At 37.9% G+C, this 18,668-nt stretch overlaps 1 long non-coding RNA gene and 1 pseudogene across 1 annotated transcript in view; one reads left to right on the forward strand and one right to left on the reverse strand.

The window, feature by feature from the left end:
* Positions 1-3,003: 3,003 nt before the first annotated feature.
* The window catches only part of LOC118518305 (uncharacterized), a 221,610-nt gene continuing 205,945 nt past the window's right edge, over positions 3,004-18,668 (reverse strand). The window contains exon 5 of the long non-coding RNA XR_004908566.2: positions 3,004-3,188. This is a non-coding gene — a long non-coding RNA (uncharacterized LOC118518305). The remainder of the gene's footprint in view (positions 3,189-18,668) is intronic.
* LOC118518323 (GTP-binding nuclear protein Ran-like) lies at positions 6,962-7,719 on the forward strand (annotated as a pseudogene).

Genomic DNA, 18,668 nt, shown 5'->3' on the forward strand with positions numbered 1-18,668 from the left:
CAAAAAATTTTAAATAATTCTCTTTTTGCCAAAACTTCACATGCCATGTTTTAACTGCAGGGGAAAAAAATCCATAAAATATTAACCCATAAAGAAACATTGTACATTAGACTTTACTCTGACACTGAATGTCACTTCCCACAGTGCAATGTGTACATTTCAGATACTGCTAAAAAAAAAAAAAAAAAACTCATTTTGTAGCCTAGATTATTATATTAAAGAAAAGAAAATCACAGGTTAACAATGTTTCAAGTATTAGAGATCAAAATGGGAAATCATAGTAGAATAGGATGGTAGCTGTATTTCTGAAAAGGATATATGATATTAACCAAATTCATTTTTCAAATTATATTGGTAATATTTTGGCATTCATGTCTTCCAGTTTCTAAAATAAACAATAAAAAGATACTTTAATAGTGTAAATATGTAAGTCTAATTGAAAGGAATTTTTTTTCATTTAAATTCAAGTTAGTTAACATATAGTATGGTATTGGTTTCAGGAGTAGAATTTGGTGATTCATCACTTCCATAGAACACACAGTGCTCACCCCAACCAGTGCCCTCCTTAATGCCCATCACCCATTTAGCCCACTCTCCCACCTCCCTTCCATCAACCCTCAGTTTGTTCTCTATAGCTAAGAGTCTTTTATGGTTTGCCTCCCTCTCTGTTTTTAACTTATTTTATTTTTCTTTCTCTTCCCCTATGTTCATCTGTTTTGTTTCTTAAATTCCACATATGAGTGAAATCATATGGTACTTGTCTTTGACTGACTTATTTTGCTTAGCATAATACCCTCTAGTTCCATCCACATTCTTGCAAATGGCAAGATTTCATTCTTTTTGATGGCTGAGTAATATTCCATTGTGTGTATTATGTATATATATATATATATACCATATTATAAATTCCATTTTATGTGTATATATATATATATAATATCCTTTTTATCCATTCATCAGTCAATGGAAAATTGAAAGGAATATTTTTGTTCTTACCACATTTTTAGAGATCTTCTCTATCCCATCAGAATCAGCCAGATAGTTTTAAAGTTCCCTCAACCTAATTCTTTTTTTTTCTTATCAATATTTCTCCTACACATGCTACCATACTGATCTCTAAACTCTCAGTTGCTATTTTATTATAATTTTTATTCTTCCATAATGTTTTATTTTTTAGCAAGCTTTGTAACGCTTATAATTGATTCTTTGACAGTGACTCCAAATTACATGATGCATTCCTTAATTCCAAACAGAATCTATGCATTCACTGAACAATTTGCTGTATCCACATTTAACCTGTTTTCAAACAGGTCTTAAGTTTCAATTGCATAGTCATAAAAAATTCATTTTCCCTTATTTTGTGTTAAATAAATTATTAAAAGCAGATCATATTTACACATGAACCTCTTGACTACACTCTCTGAGTTGGTTGATAGAAATGATATACTTCACATATCCAGATGATATGTAACCAGTCACTTGGCTGTCATTCTGAACTGGCTATTGAATTCACAGTTTATGTTGACCCAATTCACTGTGGGGCAGAGGTGACTTCCAATCAAGCCCATCTTTTACAGCCAGAGTAAGAACCACACTGTCTTTCAATACTAAAAAATGGGCAGAGAAGGATGACTAGGGTTATTTCTCCCCTTCAGGACTGAAGCTTTTTTAGAGGCATCAGTCACCATCCTACTTCCAAAGCAAAATCAAAACCATGATGTCAATTTGTGATAAATAAATCTTGGGCTGATGTTGTTTCATTACCAGTGTATAATTCCCAAATATACCCCTTTCTATGGTAAAACAGTGGCTATTCACAGTTTTCTATGTTTAACTCCTTTGTTAAGTGGCCTGCTGAGTGGTGTATGTATACAGTCACTGACAATCTCTGAATTAGAAAAGATTTAGAAGCTCTTAAGGTCCATTAGTAAGAGGCCTTTCCATTTATAACTTCCCCCACTTTTTGCAACATTTACTATTGTGAGAACAAATCTACTTTGTTGTCAATGGGCGTATTTGAAGGAATTGTCAAGTAGGGCAGGGCTCATGCATTTAAATATTGACTCTGGACCTAAATCACGTGGCGCACATGCACGAAATTTAAACAAGATCTTCGGAAGTTTCAACCGGTTGATCTAACTATGCACAGCAAATTCGTTGTTTTTTGACAGCTTCGGAAGGGCCACTCTCACTGACTGTGCACCCAGACTGTGCACTACTCACATAAGGTCACCGTGAACATATGGCTAGATGTTTACTTCTGATAATTCGGTTACTTCTCTTGCTGTCTAAATGTTCCCGATATGGAGGCTTTAATTATTGGGATACATTTTAGTTGCTAGGATACTCATTTTATAGGCAGCACTACAGCATTTCTACTTAAGCTAGATTTTAGCTTAAAAACTAAAGTGACAAAGAGCCTTAGTACACTAATTAATTCTATACTTCTTATTCCAGAGATTTCAAAGCTACAGGCACCATAATATAAAAATTACCCATATGTTGACCGATGGTACAAATAAGGAAAATTGATTCTTCTCCTTCAGCTTTATCATTTTTCTCAATTTAATCCCTAAACACAAAAGTCAGGTTCTGGGTCAAGCTGGACCCAAAAGAGGATCCTGAACTCACCTTCTCCCGCAAACACACCAGACCTACCGCTACACATGGAACAACTTCCCCTGCAAAAAAACCTAAAAACTGTGTGATTTCTACATGTCAGAAAAAATGAGAGAAGACCCACATCAAAAGGAACAGGAGAGGCTGGGACACAATCTCTCCATAAGCCCCTCTTCCAGCACAGCCACCCACACTTGAGAGGGAACTGAAAACCCAGAGTTTCTCCTTAAGGAGCTAAGGGTTTGAACCCCACATCAAGAATCCCCAACTTTTAAGATCTGCACCTGAGACATGAACCCCCAAAACATCTAGCTTTGAAAACCAACAGGGCCGCAGCTATCTGACAAGTACTCTTCAAGGGCTCCGGCGCTCACTCACCTCAGCAGGGCCCAGCAGGAAGTGGCTGGTCTAGGAGGGTTGACCTGAAGGGCAGTCATCTGATTGACACACTTCTGGGGGCCTGATGGGGTGTTCTCTGGGATGGAGGCTGGCAGGCACCTTCTCCACACTCTCCCTTTCTCCCTCTGCATGGCTCCAGCCAGCAGATGCCATCTTTTTTCTTCTCAACCCTAAGTACAAAAGTCAGAGAGTGATATAAAGCCTTCATTATGAGAATTAACCATCATTTCCCCCCCTCAGCTGTATTTCTCCACTCCTAATTCTACACACCAGCAGCAATGACTTTTAAACTTGGCTACGTATAGTTCTAAAGATGCTTTTCTTCATGTTGCAAAATAAGGTGTATTTATAGCTCTTTCTTTATATTTCAAATTTAGATTTTCTCCATTTCTTTTCTGCCATTTATATGAAGATTTAGATGATTTATATAATCCTCTTACTCCTCCTATTTCTTCTTAGTATAATTAATTATCTTTGATTCCTCGACTGAGGAAGAGTGTATGAGAGACAAACTTTCTGAATCGCTTAATATATGAAGGCCTTTAATTTCATATTCACTCATGACTAATAATTTGGCTGGCATAAGTATTCTAGGTTTAAAGTTAATTTTACTTTGAACTTTAAAGAATTACTCTATCATCTACTAGTGGTACTGACTGATGACATGCCCTAACTAGTTGTGTTTTATTGTACGTATTACTTTCCCTTATGAAAAGCTTTTAGAATCCTCTATACTTGATTTTCTGAAATTTCTCACAGATGTCTAAGGTAAGGTCTTTTTTCACGCAGAAGCCTTTCCTAATTCAAGACATGTGTTTCCCTTCAGTTCTGGAAATTTAGTTTAAAATTTCATTTTGGGAGGAATACTTTTCACTCCATTTTGTCAGCACTCTCCTGGAAATTTGATCAGTTGAAACAGAACTTCTTGGACTGATCTTCCATCTTATATATTTTCAAGGGGATTTATCTTCAACAACTGCAAGGTTTCTAAAAAAAAAAGATGCTTCCATGCATATTTTTAATTTCTAAGAGTTCTTTTTGCTGTTATTCTTTTTTACTATATTTTCTTGATATATGGGTAAAATACAAATGTATTCTTGAATTTTTGTAGGCTATTAATTAAAAGCATGTGGGGAGAGGAGGTGAGGTTGTTTGTTTAATTTTCTTTCCTCCTTAACAGTTTAGCTTATTTTTTCAATACTTTGAAGACTTTCCTCAGATACTTAATGAATTTTTACAGTCTCTCCATATTTTAAATTAAAGAAAAAGAAAAGTTACTTAGAGTGTCTATATCCACAGGCATTTGCTAACAGTAGACTCACTTGAGTGTGAGTGGCCAATAAATGGGCAGCTTGCTGGGGAACCCCTTCTAGGGTGAACATACATGGTAAGTAGAAGAATGGTCGCCCAAAGATGTCCACATCCTAATCTTCAGAACCTGTGAATATGTTTAGTTACTTGGCAAAAGGGAATTAAGGTTGTAGATTGGTGTTAAGGTTGCTAATCAGCTACCATTAAGACAAAGAGATTATACTGGATTATTCTCGCGGACCCAGAGTAATCACAAGCGTCGTTGAAAGTAGAAGAGGGAATTGAAGGAGAAATCCAGAGGATGACAGTATGAAAAGGACTCTGCCTAATATTGCTGGCTTTAAAGATGGGAGAAAAGTACCCACGAGCCAAGAAAAGTGGGCAGCCTCCATAAACTGGAAAAAATAAGGAAATGTGTTCTCCCCTAAAGCCTCCAGAAAGGAACACAGTTCTGCTGACATCTGGATTTTGGCCCCCTGAGATCCATGTTGGATGTCTAAGCTACAAAACTGTAAAATAATAAATTTGTATAATTTAAAAATCACCAAGTTTGTGGTAATTTGACCCAACAGCAACAGAAAACTCACACAGATTTTGGTTCTGAGAGTAGGGTGCTACTGTAAAAATACCTAAATATATGGAAGTGGCTTTAGAACTTGGTAGTGGCAGAAGCTTTAAGAATTTTGAGGAGCACGACAGAAAAAGCCTAGAGTGACTTAAGCAGACCTTTAGTAGAAATATGGATAATAATGATTCTTTTTTTTTTTTTTTTTTTAAAGATTTATTTATTTATTTATTTATTTGAGAGAGAGAGAATGAGAGAGAGCACATGAGAGGGGGGAGGGTCAGAGGGAGAAGCAGGCTCCCTGCCGAGCAGGGAGCCCGATGCGGGACTCGATCCAGGGACTCCAGGATCATGACCTGAGCCGAAGGCAGTCGCTTAACCAACTGAGCCACCCAGGCGCCCTGGATAATAATGATTCTTATAGGAAGGATACAGAAGGAGGTGAGGAGCATGGTAGAGAAAACATGTATCACTTTGAAGAATCCCCAAATCATAAGCACACTGCTGGTAGAAAGAATATAGACATTAAAGGTGCTGCTGGTGAGAACTTAGAAGAAAATGAGCAACACACTACTGGCAACTTTCAGCTCCTTTTTTTTTTTTTTTTTTTTTCCTATGTAGAATTTCATCCTCTGGGTAGAATACAATGTATTCCTAAGTTTTTGTAGGTCAGTAAGAGGGGAGAAGGGGAGAAGGAGAGGTTGTTCGATCAATTCTGCTTCCTCAAAGGCCAGTTTTTCTGTTTGTCTTGTTCTTTCCTTCCTTTGTAGACTTTCCTCAATTGTCTGGGAAAGAGAATCCTTGTAATGGAGTGGCAGACAGCTTAGCAGAACTGTGGCCTGCCATTCTGTAGAAATCAAAACTTTTAAATGAGAAATGTGGATACTTAGTGGAGGAGATTCCAAGTCAAGTGTTGAAGGTGTGAATAGTTTTGTTTTGTTTTTTCTTGCTGCTCATTAGAAAATGTGAGAGGAAAAGGAGAAATTCAGGGAAGAATTATTTAAAAGGAATCAGGACTTGACACTTTGGGAACCTCAGCCTATTCAGATTGCAAGAGATGCTGAAATTACAAGACCACTCCCAGGAAATCATGCTCTAGAGAAACAACTGAGGGTGTCACTGAATAGTTTCACTAATAACTGAGAAAAATCAGTAGGTCTAAGTATTCAGACACACCAAAGATTAAGCATGCCACTCACAGATCTCCTCAGCCAGCTGAGCAGAAGCCACGTTTGAGATAGGAATATCCAGGGAGGGCACCTGGGTGGCTCAGTTAGGGAAGTGTCTGCCTTCGGCTCAGGTCATGGTCCCAGGGTCCTGGGATCGAGACCCATGTTGGGCTCCCTGCTTGGCGGGGAGCCTGCTTCTCCCTCTCCCACTCCCCCTGTTTGTGTTCCCTCTCTCACTGTGTCTCTCTCTGTCAAATAAATAAATAAATCTTTAAAAAAAAAAAAGGAATATCCAGGGAGATGTGTGAAGGAGGGGTCCTCTTTCTAATGAAGTGAATTCCTAGACGTACATGACTGAAAGGCAAGGTTCTTGAAAATGTTCACCAGCAGAGCACTACTAGCTCAGACTGAAAGGGACAGAGAGAGGACAAAATAAAAGGGCTGTTTGGTTTTTTTTAATTATCATTAATAACACAATGCAAATTTTCCAGAAGCCTAATTCATTCAGTGACCTGTATCTTCAGATCCAGGTCAGTACTTTTGGCAGGACTGCTTCATAGAAGATATGGTATATTTCCACCACAAGGTACATATTACCTAACTCTCTTTTTTGTAGGTGATGCCATTAGCAATTAATGATTATTGCCTAGATCCATTCATTCATTAGGAGTTGCAAAGCAACTCAGAATACTGATTGTATCATTTCTTCATTTACTAGTTTTATTACTTATGCTGCTGAATGTATTTTTCAAAAAGGTAAAATCATGACTTTCATGCAAATTTAACATAAACACACATCTAGGATTTTACTCATAATTAAGCAGAAAAACAGCCATATATAAAAAGTGGTTCAGCCTCAGTCAGATGGGCTGGAGAGACTTCTAGAAGCAAGAGCACAATGGCTGCCCAAGGAGAACCCCAAGTCCAGTTCAAACTTGTATTGGTTGGCGATGGTACTGAAAAAACTACATTCGTGAAGCATCATCTGACTGGTGAATTTGTTTTTTGTTTTTTTTTTTTTTTTGACTGGTGAATTTGAAAAGAAGCATGTAGCCACCTTAGTGTTGAGGTCCAACTCTTTTGTTCCATACCAACAGAGGACCTATGAAGTTCCTGGTATGAGATACAGCTGGTCAGGAGAAATTTGGTGGCTGAGAGATGGCTAGGACATCCAAGCCCGGTATGCCATTATAATGTTTGATGTAACATGAAGGATTACTTACAAGAATGTGCTTAGCTGGCATAGAGATCTGGTACAAGTACATGAAAACATCCCCACTGTGCTGTGGGGTAACAAAGTAGACATTAAGGACAGAAAAGGTAAGGCAAAATCTATTGTCTTCCACCAAAAGAAGAACCTTCAGCACTATGACATTTCTGCCAAAAGTCACTACAACTTTGAAAAGCCCTTCCTGTGGCTTCTAGAAAACTAACTGGAGACCCTAACTTGGAGTCTGTCATCATGCCTACTCTTGCCCCACCAGAGGCGGCCATGGACCCAACTTTGGTGGCACAGTGTGAGCATGATCTAGAGGTTTCTCAGACCACTGCTCTCCCAGCTGAGCATGATGACCCGTGAGAAAGTGCAGCTGGAGCCCAGTGTCAGAAGTCTAGGGTTATAGGCAACTGTCCTGTGATGTCAGTGGTGCAGAGTGTCTGCCATTTTATTCTACAGCTGAGCAGAACATGTGCTTCATCTTTGGGATGCTGAAGAAGATGGACAGGCTTCGGAGTGAATACGGCAATTTAAAAAGTACCTTCATTTTTTAAGACCTGCATATTTAGCGGTTTTGGAATGCAGTTGTTTGCTTCCTGAGCTTCAAATATAAGACTGCTATAGTCACATTTAAAAAAAAAAAAAAAGAGGTTCAAAGAATGTTTTGACGTGCTAGGAATTTATTATCAATTTAATAAAGGAATGATAGAGTCAGTTTGTTAGATTATATTCCAAACTGGTTGGTGTTTTATCTTTCAGGTTATCTCTTCCACTGGGCAGGAACAATTTGCTTATCTACTAGACAAAAATCTACAGGATAATATGCACTTAATATGTAACTTCACTAAGCCTATAATCTGTGATCAATTGTCTTAATGCTGTCTAGCTTCACTTATCTTTTTAAAGGTAAACTTCCCCTCAGCAGTTCTTTGGTCACTAAGAAGTACAGTTACAGGGTAAATCCTTGATTCTTTTCCTTTATCTGCCTGTATTCAAAACAATGAGCTTCTTAAAAAATAAATCATGATGACCTCATGGATTTTAACATATCTGATGTGTTTTAACCCATTGTAATTGTGATCTGTATTATCCATGTACTTTTTAAAATAAATGGAAGCATGCTAAACATTTTTGATAGAGATTAGAAAAAAAGCTAGCAAAAGATTAATGTGAAAAGAACCAATGCAAACTGGTTGGTAAGAGGGATCTTCCAAATCTTCAGTGTGCTTGTGGAAACTATAATCCTATGGAGAAATGGATACCATGTAGAACATAATAAACAGAGATAATATTATAAAGAGGATAATCAGAAAATCACAGGTCTTCTCTCAAATTTTACAGTAAAATTAAATGCAATCCAAGTGTGGTCCTAGAAAATTGCATCCTTAACACCTGAAATGAACAGAATCAAACCCTTCACATACGACTGTGAATACCAATTTTTTTATTAGTCACTTTTGCACTTGTGTGTAGATTATTAAAATTAGTATCATACAGTAAATATAAATTTCCTTTTATACATTACATGATCCCTGTTAGCTTTCTAACTCAAGTCCCTTAGGAAGAGACTTCACTAATCTAGCATTGAATTAGGTTTTGAAGCCAATCTTTTACACAGTAATAGCTCATTTGGCAAAATAATTTAATTACAGAAAGGTGACACACATGAGCATGTTTGTAATGATTAATGAATCACTTCATAAAAAGTGAATTTCTAATGAGCTGAAAAATTTATGTATCAATTAAAACTCAAGAAAATAAGTTTATTGAGTATTTTTACTGAGCTAAATTAATCACTAGTTATTTTTAAATAAATATTTTTAATGACATGGAGAGTTAAGAATTTTAAAGCCATGAACAACAATCTATGGTTGCTATCCTTATCTGAAATTCTTCTCTAAATTAATTGCAATAGCTGCAAACATGTTTCCCAAACTCAGGTGGAGCTCCAAGCTGCCTTTCTTGTTCCTCACTTTTTAATTGTTTGGGATGAGCTGACAGGCAGCATCCCGTCCCCCTTATACCATTAAATCCATGAGTTTTTCCTGTTGGAGTCACTGAGTTGACTTCCTTTAGCTGTTGTTTCCCTGTTGCAGAAACTTCTACTTCTGTGGGGGTAAGTTTTAACTTTTTTTCCTGACACTTGAATTCTTTGGGGGTAATAGTATAGATGACACTGGACAGGATGTTAAGCTGTGAAATGCATATATGTCTAAATACAAGCGGTCTTGTAAGAGGGTCACAGTGTCTCAGGTGACCGAGGACAGCTGAAATGCATCTAATTGAAATGCCATTATTATTTGTGGGACATACTTTTAATATGCCTCTTTGAGTATCTTTAATCCATGTATCAAAAACTTCTATGTATATATATACATGTATGTCTATTTAAACTGTAGTAATTTACACTGAAAGCCAGCATTAGTTTATCAGAACCTTACAGAGCAGTCTATCCATTCTTACTCTATAGATTCTTCATTTGTATTCAGGAATAACACAGTCTTTTGGAATGCTTTTCACCTCTTGCATAATTCCTTCTCACTTTCTTTTTCAGATTCCTCATTTACTCAGTCTCTAAGTATCAGGCTGCTCCAGGACTCAGCCTTTGAGTCTAGACAGAAAAGAGAACAGACTCAATTCTTTTCTGTCTGGACTCAATCCCTTAAGTGATCTCATCCTACATCAAAGTGCAAAACCCATCTCTACATAGATAACTTCCAATTTTGTATCTCTAGCTTAGCTCTCTCCCCTGAACTTCAAGAGAGTATACTCAAAGGCAACTCCATTATTCTAGTTTCTCAGGCCACAAATGTAGGCATCCCCTAGATGTTTTTTACACCTCACCCCACATTGGGCTCAGTAGTAAATTGAATCAGCTCTGATTTCAAAATGTCCATAATTCAAACACTTTTTACCACTTCACTGCCATCAACCTGGACCACATCATCATCATATCTCCCTGGAATACGGATTGGCCTCGTATCTGGTACACCAGGCAATTCCAGGCAGAAAACAGATGACAAATATGAATAAGAAGGATTTAGTCAAGGAACTATCTAGAAAGGCCAAGGAGTTGTTACAGGAAATCAGAGAAGCAGCTACATGGAGAGAGGCACCGGCAGGAACTGTGGCCCTGGTGGATGGACATGAACCACCAACGGGGACCTGAAACAGCAGGAGAAGAGGGTAATAAACAGAGAAAGCTTGCTCTTCTCCCACTCTCCCCCGCGAGTGTCTCTCATTAATTGAACCCAATGCAAGCCAGAGTCAAAGAAGCCAATTAGTGGTTAATATAGGTCATACAGGTCAGCCCTGTGGGGCACAGGGCAGCAAGAAAAGGCTAGAGAGCGAAGTCCACCACTCTTCTCCCTTCTTCCTGCCCTTGCCTTTTTTTTCCCCAAGCATAGAGCCAGAACAGTTTTGTAAAAACAAGACAGACCTCGTCAGACACCTGCTCCAAGCTCCCAGGGATTTTCTGGAGCACCTTAAAAGTTTAAAGGCCTATATGGCACCCCATCCAAAGCTCTTCCATTTTGATGGCCTCAGCTCTTATTCTTTTACGTAATTTTCTTGAGTGACACCACTCTCCTTACAGTTTCTTGAACCTTCCAGGCACACACCTGCTTCAGGGCCATTACAGTTTAGTGCTGTGGGCTTGAGCTCCCTTCCTCCAGTAATTCCCTGCGACTCACTTCAGGATGTACTCAGACGTCACCCTCTCTGCAACGTCGTTCCTGGCCATCTGGCTAACATTTCGCCAGCCCTCACATCAAGTCCTGACTCACTTTTCTCCACAGAAAAATTCTATTTTCTATCCTATTTCTACCTTCTATTATATTTTACATTAGATGTCACTTAAACATCTAATATATTTAGTTTAATGTGAGCTCCGTGAGGACAGGGGTTGTTGTTCTCAGTGTCTAGATCAGGGCTGATGCAAGTAGATGCTTAATAAATATTTGTTTATCAAATGAATAAAACCAAAAGAGGATCTCACCCCTCTTTTCCTCAGTATTTTCCGATCATATCTGAAATCCTGTGAGTGTGGCAGGGTGTTCGTTTTTAACTGGCTTTATACCTGCACTTAAACAAACAACCCTCTTCCTCGCATCCGTGATGACCTGGAAGGCAGACAGCACATGTAACACTGCAGCCTGTTTATCCATAAAAGTCAGATATTCAAACACACAGTAGCAGGAAAAGGAAAGCTTGCCCTCACCATACAATTGCAATGAGGAGTGGTGAGATTTGTAATATCCTCAGGAAGGAGAACAGGCCCTTAGCAATTTAAATTCTGAGCATACAGCCAACAGTAAACTGCAGGAAAGCATATCTGATGTGGGTGGTGATATAAAGGAGAATTAATGGGAAAAACTGTGTTCTCACACTTCAAACATTATCATATGCTGTGGGGACTTACACTCTATCAGCAGCAAAGTATAAAACAAGTTACGGTGACTGGCATGTTGGTCTGTCTCTATTTAGCAAACTGATTAGCCTCCCCTTTGGAAGATGATCATGGCATTTGTTTATCTTCAAAACGCTGTATTATAAATGCTGCTTAAATAAATTAAAGTTATTTCAATTTAAAAACATAAGAGAGATGATGACCTAAACATGGTATTTAGGCTAAAGCAAAATCCCTTCTGCTTTCTTTCCCCATCTGCACAATATTAAAAAACATACAAAGAGAGATTAGATGTCCTCAAATAATATCAGGATAGAAGAGTAAAATATTTCAGAGTATAATATCTCATGCTGAAAATGTATCTCAGTTTCAAAATTTAATTGCCTTCAAAAATAAAATGTACTTAAATTAGATGTTGAGAGTAAATCCATGTTTTAAGTATATCTGCTAATTACTACAACAACAAAAAAAAATCCAGGAGACTTCTGATTACAGAAAAAAGGTACACGATTTAGTGCTCCCTTATCAAGTAATCAAACACAGGTTCCTAAAAGTAGTTGGGTTTATATTTATTCGTGTTTCCAATAAACCCATATTAATTCTTGACTTCCTAATTCCTCTCCTCCTTTGTCAGTGTAATCCATCTTTTTGATCTCTAAGTAGAACTCCTTCAGCCCTGAAAGTGGAGAAACAGAACACCCTGTACATTTCTGAATTGCCAAAAGGAAATATAAAACCCTAAATAGATCTGCTATGTGAAAGAAAGAAAACATCCAGACCTAGTCAAGATCAGGCTACCTATTTGAATATACACATTAATTAACTAAGAAACACCAAAGCTAAAAAACATATCAGTCATTTCAGGGTCACACGCACACACACACACACACACACACACACATGCACACACACGAATAAAACTTAAGATCCTCATGAGAACCAAATAAATCACAATCTTACTATGAAGTGCATGCATGAAAATGTTTAGGTGATCAAAGCACCAAAGTTTTCCTAGCTAGAATACTTTTCAGATGTGTTAACTTGAATCTGATAAGAAACAACCGAATAAAGAAAATCTATGTAGAGTCCACATGTTCATTGGCACTCAATCCAGCTTACCACCCCACTGTCCTTGCTTGCTGGGCTAGCTGTTCAGCAGTCCAAACTACCTACGCCCTCTCCCACCTCACCTCACTAACTCCTGGCACAGAAAAATCATTCTCACCTCAAAAAACTTCCCAACTTTCTTCCCTTTTTGCTGCTACTTTATGTTCACCTTGCCCCTCTTTTAAGTACTTAAATGTAGCAATTTGGGGCTAAGAATGCCTGTTTTTTGTCTCAGTTCTACTGCTTATTAGCTGCATGTCCCTGTTTCCTCGTCGGGCAGATGGGAACTCTTGTCCTGTATCAATGAGAGGACACATGTACTGAGTCTGACACACAGCCAGTGCTCATGCAATTCCAAGATCTGAACTGTGAAAGAGGAATCACATGAATCTTAGGTCTTACCCAACAACAAGCTTCACTGAATAGTAGCGAAGTAAACGCATGAGAAACGCATTCATGCATCTCTGGAGAACCTCAAGCTATCCGTTGCAACTTCCCAAAAGTCCCTTTTTCAACACTGGGACATGTTTCAGTTTCATAGTACCGGTTCAACACAACCTATGTATGTCCTCAAGTCAGCTCCGAGAAAGCCATTTCATCTTGGAGTTCCTTAGGTTTTAGAGTCGGCTCGTCACTCAGGGGACTTCCAATCTCCAACCAGCCTTGAGGATATGCGACCGCCCAGTGTGTGCCTCTTCCTGGCCTCCTGGCCTGGTGCTCCCAGTTCCTCCTGCTGGCACCAGTCACTTGAGGCTCTCTGTCTTCCTTTTCCTAAGTCCCCACACCCAATAGCACATGCCTAATAGCAGATATCTCTGCTTATTGCCTCTTGAGCCGAAGGAGAGAGGCTTGGAGGAGGTTTTGATCCACCTGATGTTCCGACAGCAGCCCATTACCTTGTCAGTTGCCCAAGGGCACCTGGGCCACGCTTCTGCCATTTCCACATTTGGAGCACATTGCAATGTGTTCCCACATTTTGAAATAGGCTTCCTCCCGTTACATCTCGACAGCTGTTCCCTTCTTCAAATGACTTCACATGTGTTTCATGTTCCAAAAATTCCTCGTAGCTTTATAACAATCAAAGGTAATCTTATTTTTTTCAGTTTGGTTATTGATTCATAAACACAGTTACATCTATAGATATAGGTAGGAAAGGGAACCTACTGGACATGTATCTCTATCTATATAATTGCATTTTCTAAGGATTTTGTTAGCTGACAGGGAGATGACACCACAAAACTATTTGAATCTACTGAGCTTAACAAGATGCTGCACCTATAGAAAGACCTATATTTCTATGGAAATGAAAAGTCATAAGTTGAATAAAGCACTTAAGTGTAATCCCATTAACAAAACAGAAGATTTTTAAAGGTGGTTCAAAACATGGATTTTATTTCAATTTCTGAAGAATGCTAAAAATAAGCAAAGCTCCTGTATCTCTAGACTACAACCATAGCTCTTTCTCCAAGCAGAATAGACTCTAAAGTACCATGATAATGCAAATAATTTTTTAAATGTATTGTGATAGAGAAATATCAGAGAAAGCAAGACTATCATTGGAAGCCCTCTGACAGAGACAGACATTTCTAGGCATTTACATTAATCCATTCTTTACATTCAATCATAAACTTAGGCTACATACTAATATTGGCAGCAGAGTTTGGGACAATTCTCTCCAAAATGTTTGATCATATCAATTACTATAGGCTTTCTAGATGGACAACTGATCAACACAAATCTGAAAGTATTCTTTATTCTAAGAAGACCACCCTAAACAAACAAACAAAAAACAAAAACTACTGGTTTACCTGAAAGTCTCAATCAATGTTTCATGGAGGGGCACCTGGATGGTGCAGTCAGTTAAACATCTGACTCGGTTTCGGCTCAGGTTGTGATTTCAGGATTGTGAGATCAAACACAACATAGTCAGTGCAGAGTCTGCTTAAGACTCTCTCTGCACCTCCCCTCTCTGCTCACTCTCTCTCTCTCAAATAAATAAATCTTTAAAAAAATGTTTCATGGAGGGCACGTTCTGCATGGGGCACTGGGTGTTATGCACAAACAATGAATCATGGAACACTACATCAAAAACTAATGATGTAATATATGGTGATTAACTTAACAATAAAAATTAAAAAAAAAAGGAAACAGTCAACAAAACCAAAAGACAACTGATAGAATGGGAGAAGATATTTGCAAATGACATATCAGATAAAGGGCTAGTATCCAAAATCTATAAAGAACTCATCAAACTCAACACCAAAAGAACAAAAAATCCAATCAAGAAATGGGCAGAAGACATGAACAGACATTTTTCCAAAGAAGACATCCAAATGGCCAACAGACACATGAAAAAGTGTTCAATATCGCTCGGCATCAGGGAAATCCAAATCAAAACCTCAATGAGATACCACCTCACACCAGTCAGAATGGCTAAAATTAACAAGTCAGGAAATGACAGATGTTGGCGGGGATGCGGAGAAAGGGGAACCCTCCTACACTGTTGGTGGGAATGCAAGCTGGTGCAGCCACTCTGGAAAACAGTATGGAGGTTCCTCAAAAAGTTGAAAATAGAGCTACCATATGATCCAGCAATTGCACTACTGGGTATTTACCCCAAAGATACAAAAGTAGGGACCCGAAAGGCTACGTGCACCCCGATGTTTATAGCAGCAATGTCCACAATAGCCAAACTGTGGAAAGAGCCAAGATGTCCATCAACAGATGAATGGATAAAGAAGATGTGGTATATATATACAATGGAATATTACGCAGCCATCAAAAGGAATGAGATCTTGCCATTTGCAACGACGTGGATGGAACTGGAGGGTATTATGCTGAGCGAAATAAGTCAAACAGAGAAAGACATGTATCATATGACCTCACTGATATGAGGAATTCTTAATCTCAGGAAACAAACTGAGGGTTGCTGCAGTGGGGGGTGGGGTGGGAGGGATGGGGTGACTGGGTGATGGACACTGGGGAGGGTATGTGTTCTGGTAAGCGCTGTGAATTGTGCAAGACTGTTGAATCTCAGATCTGTACCTCTGAAACAAATAATGCAATATATGTTAAGAAAGAAAAAAAGAAGAAGAAGAATGTAGCAGGAGGGGAAGAATGAAGGGGGGGAAATCGGAAGGGGAGAAGAACCATGAGAGACAATGGACTCTGAAAAACAAACTGAGGGTTCTAGAGGGGAAGGGGATGGGAGGATGGGTTAGCCTGGTGATGGGTATTGAGGAGGGCATGTTCTGCATGGAGCACTGGGTGTTATGCACAAACAATGAATCATGGAACACTATATCTAAAACTAATGATGTAATGTATGGGGATTAACATAACAATAAAAAAATTAAAAAAAAAAAAGTTTCATGGAACCCATACAACTCCATAGCAAAAAACAAATATCCTTATTAAAAATGGGCAAAGGACTTCTTTTCCAAAGAAGACATAAAAATGGCCAACAAGTACTTGAAAAGGTGTTCAACATCACTAATCATCAGGGAAATGCAAATCAAAACCACAATGGGATACAACCTCATCCCTGTTAGGATGACTCTTGTCAAAAAGACACAGGATAACAAATGCTGGCAAGGATGTGGAGAAAAGGAACCCTAGTGCACTGTTGGTGGGATTGTAAACTGATACAGTCAGTTTATGGAAAACATTATGTTAGTTCCTTAACAGTTAAGAATAAAACTACTATATGATCCAGCAATCCCATTTTTATATATCCAAAGGAAATGAAACCAGTATCTCAAAAAGATATCCATTCTCCCAGTTCATAGCAGCACTATTTACAATAGCCAAAGGATGGAAACAACCTGAGTGTCCACTGATGGATGAATGGAACAGAAAAAAAAAAATTATATATATATATTTTTTTCTGGATTACATTATTATATATTCTATATATAATATATTCTATACATTATATTTTGTATATTATTCAATATTTAAAGAGGAGGAAATCTGTCATTGTCAACAACATTGATGAACCTGGAGGGCATTACACTAAGTAAAATAAACCAGATAGAGAAAGATAGATACAGCATGGTATCACTTGTATGTAGAATCTTAAAAAAAAAGTAGGACCCATGGAAACAGAATAGAAAAGTGGTTGCCAGGGGCTGGGAGTTGGCAGATGTGGGGATAGAGAGAAACAGAGAGATTGGTACAAGGGTTCCAATTTTTAATTATAAGATGAACAAGGACTGAAGACCTAAAATATAGTTGTATATAGCTTTAATTACTATTAATTTTTAATATAAATAATTATCTGTAAGTTAACCAAGTATAGGTTTCTAATTTCTGTCCCACTCTCAAACAAAACATAAGATTTAGCATTCTTTATTCATTGAGCATTTTCATGCCAATATAATTTATTCTGGTCTGGATTTTTAGTTCTACCATTTTTAGGCTCCCAAGGTTATTGTAATTAATAGCTACTATAAGTAACTGACATTTTTTTTAATTAATTTTTGAGTTCACACATTTCCCATACTTTTCCTGTGTCCAGTATTTCTGCTAGTGAAAAATCTTTTCTTTAAACTCTTAATCTTCAGATAGCTAGAAATGTCTCTATTTTAACTTGTTTTTTAAAAAATATTTTATTTCTCTATTAGAGAGAGAGAGAGCGTGCACAAGTGGAGGAGAGGCAGAGGAATAGGGAGAAGAAGATTCCCCACTGAGTAGGGAACCCGATGGAGGACTTCATCCAGGACCCCAGGATCATGCCCTGAGCTGAAGGCAGACACTTAACCGACTGAGCCACCCAGGCGCCCTATTTTAACTTAATTCTTGAATTCAAGTTTATTTAAGTATAAAATGAGAGATTAACAATTTTTAATCATTTATATTATGGTTCCCCATTTTCTTTTCACATTTATTTTATTAAGATGTCTGTTCTAATTGTCATTTCTTTGTAGATAACTGCCTTATCTGTGTGATAACTTTAAAGTTTTCTTTTCCTTCATTCTTGATATTATTAAAGTGTCTACTTTTATGTTCCAAGCATTGTTCATATTTTTTATCTTAATCCATATATGAAACTTCTGTACTTTTAGAAATATTCTACAACTCCATTAAAATCTGTCTTGTTGAATATTTATATTTATTTATTCTGCCTGTAACTTAAAATGTGCTTTTTTTCCCTAAGAACTTGGGTCTTTCATGAATTCTTGAAAAGTCTCTTACTCTCTTCCCTTACTGTTTTTATTTATATCAAATTTATGCAGTGACTTAGTTTATAAGAGTCTTATGATTATACAAAGTTTCCTGTGAAAAGTAGCAGTTGCCATCCCTGCCCTAGCATACCCTTCTTTTCAAAGAAAACAACCTTCCCCCTCTTCTAGCAGATTATTTTAAGATTTACCTCTATATCTCTTAATATTGCTGATTTCTCCATTTTTTTAAAATAGGCTCTGCACTCAATGTGGGGCTTGAACTCATGACCCTGAGATCAAGAGTCACAAGCTCTACTGACTCAGCCAGCCAGAAGCCCCTTGATTTCTCCAGTTTTAAGCATTACCAACACTGACTTGTCACTACAAAGGGTGAGAATTTAGCCTTCCTTCCTCCCTTTGCCTTCATCACACACATACACATACCCTTTCGTGCTGACCCTCTAGAAGTCATAACCTTATATAATCTCTCCCCCCAGTGCAGGCAGAACCTGTGACTTGCTTCTAACCTATAGAAGAAGCAAAGGTGAAGCATTTTTACTGATGCAATTAAGGCCCCAAATCAGTTGAATTTGAGGTTATCAAAGGGAAGAATATCCTAGGTAGGCTTGACTTAATTGGATAAAATCCCTTAAAAGAGGGGCACAGGCACTTCTGCAGGTCAGAGATGCTCTCTTACTAACTCTGAAGG

The sequence above is a fragment of the Halichoerus grypus genome, chromosome 14, assembly GCF_964656455.1.
Source record: "Halichoerus grypus chromosome 14, mHalGry1.hap1.1, whole genome shotgun sequence".
In the NCBI taxonomy this organism is placed as follows: Eukaryota; Metazoa; Chordata; class Mammalia; order Carnivora; family Phocidae; genus Halichoerus; species Halichoerus grypus.